The sequence below is a fragment of the Lygodium microphyllum genome, chromosome 5 (genome assembly GCF_053477565.2).
Source record: "Lygodium microphyllum isolate KBCC chromosome 5, Lygodium_microphyllum_v1.1.10, whole genome shotgun sequence".
In the NCBI taxonomy this organism is placed as follows: domain Eukaryota; kingdom Viridiplantae; phylum Streptophyta; class Polypodiopsida; order Schizaeales; family Lygodiaceae; genus Lygodium; species Lygodium microphyllum.
Genome location: NC_141139.1, coordinates 63,876,401 through 63,880,188, shown reverse-complemented (window position 1 = coordinate 63,880,188; position 3,788 = coordinate 63,876,401).

Genomic DNA, 3,788 nt, shown 5'->3' with positions numbered 1-3,788 from the left:
GATACTTTTATGCATTGAGCCGTTACATGCCATTGAGTAGTTACAGACACTTGAGACTTTGGGACTTCTTACCTTTTGGGATGATACATCATATGTCTTGGTTCATTGTATGCTTATGAGCTAAGTCTTAATTTTGGATCCGTATCTTTGTGAATTGGCACCTACTTGTGTCAAGTTTTGGTAGTGGCAAGAACACTTTGCCCCATTGACTGGGGGGTGTGCCTACTCATGAGCAGATGTTTGTATAGCATACTTGGGTGTTGGATTCATGCTTATCGACCATCATATGCTTATGCTATGCTTGCATGATGCCGGCTTTGGTCTTGGAAATATCTAATTGCCTTGGGATCCGATTTTGGCACCGTTAGCTCTCTTTTACTGAAATTTGAAATTTATTACAGCAAGCATATATGTATGGAATGACATGGATTTTTCATGGTGAAACACTCTAAAATGATGTACTTTCACTAGTACTTGGTGGGTGGTAGCTTTGGTTCCACTTTTCTTGCCATTTTTCCTCAAATTTGGTGATTTTTTGGTCATTTTCTATAGCAAACAGCAAGCAGTTTTGAACTGTCTACAGTCTTCGAGCCTGCATTATGACGAGTTCGTCCACTGATCATGCTATTTTCAACATCACTAATCTTGATGGTACGATTTACTCTTATTGGAAGAGCCAGATTTGGCAGGCGTTGGTGCAAAAATCGCAGATCAAACCTTTGAGGTTAAGCAGGCATCCGCCTGCATTTATGCTAGATGAGGAATGGCTTGAGCTTGATGAGTTATGCAAATCCACCATTGTATTGTCTCTCACAGAATAGGTTCAACTACAATGTATTTGAGGAAAAACAGAGTGCATGGCACTTGTGGGATAAAATCAAGAATCTCTATGACAAGAAAAGTCCAACGAGTCAAATGTATTGGCTGAAGCAGCTTATGGATCTGCACATGAAGGAGAATGTGACTATGTCTGCTCACTTGAGCCAGTTCCATGCTATACTCATGAACTTGACTTCGTAGGACATCACTTTTGTAGAGGATGTCACTCCTCTTTTCTTGCTTGGTACTCTTAATGAGTCATGGGATGTATTCCGCACTGTATTATGTACCTCTACTACTACCTTGAAATTATCTGATGTTGAGAGTGCTCTTTTGCAAGAAGAGGTTAACTGTAAGAATTTGGATGCCTCTCATGTGTCGCATGCTATGACAGTTAGAGGCAGGAATGATGGATATGGAAAGCATGGCAGTGGCAGTGGGGCCGTGGATGGGATTCTCAAAAATCTCGGTCCAAGTCTCGTGGGAAGTCAGGTAGCAAATCCCGTGGCAGGAATGTAGATATTACTTGTCACCACTGTGGGAAAAAGGACCATATTAGGCCACAATGCCATGAATTGTGCAATGAAAAGTGCAAAGATAAGGGGAAAGACAAAGTGCAGGATAAGTCTTATGATCGTAGTATAGTGCCTGCAAAGTCCACTGTTTAAATTGAAGAGATCAATGTTATGCAACTTGAGGATGTTGATGATGATGATTATATCCTTGCAGCTTCTTCTAGTGCTTCGCAGATGACAGAGATACACTCTATGTATGCACAATATTGGCTCTTGGACTCAAGTGCATCCTTTCATGTGACACCTTGCCGAGAGTGGTTTCATTCATACCATACTGTTTTGGGTACTGTGCACTTGGGTGATGAGAGCTCTCTTGATATTGTGGGCATTGGTGATGTTAGGTTGTAGTTTCCTTCTGGCAGCAATTTTGTTATGCAAGATGTACGTCATGTACCTTCTTTGACATGCAATCTCATGTCAGCTCTAGATAGCTTGATGATGCAGGATATCATGTATATTTTGGAGACTCTGCATGGAAGATCACTCGTAGCAGACTTGTGATTGTGAGACATGCCAACGCTGGCAGTCTCTACCCCTGATTGTATCAGCTTCTTCCCTTCATCATGTTTTGTCTGTGGATTCTATTCCACATGTATCTCTTTAGCATGCGCGTTTGGGCCATATGTCTTTGAAGGGAATGAAAATTCTTTCTAGTTTGCAGTACTTACCGCCCCTTGATTATGCATGTTTTGATTCATGTGAGCATTGTCTTTATGGCAGGTAGACTAGGTCTACGCATAAGAAGTTTGGTAGGCCACGTATGGGTGAGCCCTTGGCACTGGTACATTCGGATGTCTGTGGGCCTATGCCTTGTCAATCTATGGGTGGTGCAAAGTATTTTGTTATGTTCATAGATTATTTTTCACGAAAAGTTTGGGCTTATCCCATTAAGCTGAAATCCGATGTCTTGGCTATGTTTCAGAGATGGCTTGCATTGGTTGAGAACCAATCTGGGTATAGGCTAAAATGCCTAAGGATAGATAATGGGGGTGAGTATGTCTCACGTGCTTTTGAGCAGTTATGTGATGAGGGGGGTATTAAGTGTCAGTTGACCGCCCCCTACACCCCCCCTGGAATGGTTTGGTTGAGCAGATGAATAGAACCATCCAGGAGCATGTACGCAGTATTCTTAGTCATGCAGTCCTACCACAGAGCTTTTGGGATGAGGCAGTTAGTACAATTGTGCATGTCATAAACAGATCACCCTCTAGTGGTTTGGATTTCCAGGTTGCAGAGGAGGTATGGACTGGAAAACCTTCCTCTTATGTGTATCTCCGTGTCTTTGGATATGAGGCATTTTGCCATGTGCCTAGGGATAAGAGAAGTAAGCTGGATCCCAAGAGTGTCAAATTCATTTTTCTTGGTTATGGGGATGCAGGCGAGATGGGTTACCATCTCTGGGATCCGTAGGCGTGGAAAGTCATCCACAGTCATGATGTAGTCTTCCATGAAGACAAGATGCATGGGCAGTCTGAGAGAGTTGTTGAGATTCGCAGGGTCATATTTCAGGAGGAACCGAGAGCTCCCGCACAGCTAATTGGACAACCTACAGCTGTAGTAGATGCTCATGGCCAGGGCGTTGGACACGCAGCTGGGCATGCAGTAGAGCCTGCCATGAGACAGTCTACTAGAGACAGACGTCCACCAGATAGATTTCAGCCCTTGATGCATTATGTCTTGGTTACAGATGCAGGAGAGCCTTTCACTTATGATGAGGCTATGCACAGGGATGATAGTCACTCTTGCGAGAGGGCTATGCAATCTGAGATAGACTCCCTGCATAAGAATGACACTTGGGATTTGGTTTCCTTGCCCACGAGCAAGAAGGCTTTGCCATGCAAGTGGGTGTACAAGCTAAAAAGTACCCCTGGACACCCCAAGCCCGCATACAAGGCTAGATTGGTAGCAAAGGGTTTTAAGCAGAAGCATGGTGTGGACTTTGATGAGGTATTTTCTCTTGTGGTTAAGATGACCGCCCTGCACTTATTCTTGGCTTTGGTTGCTCAGCTTAACTTGGATTTATACCAAGTGGATGTCAAGATGGCTTTCTTACATGGGGACTTGCATGATGAGATTTATATGGAGCAGCCTAAGGGCTTTGCAAAACCTAGCACGGAGCACCTAGTGTGCAAATTGAAGAAAAGTCTTTATGGCTTGAAACAGGCACCTAAGGAGTGGTATCATAAGTTTGATGCCTTTATGCAGTCACAAGGCTATAGCCGGAGTGCTATGGATCCGTGTCTTTACACGAAGAAAGCTCGTGATGGTTCTTTATTGATTTTGGTACTCTATGTGGATGATATGTTGATAGCAGGGAAAGCTCATGATGAGCTAGATGCTCTCAAGGCTCAACTCAAGAAGAGCTTTGAGATGAAAGATCTAGGACAAGCCGCT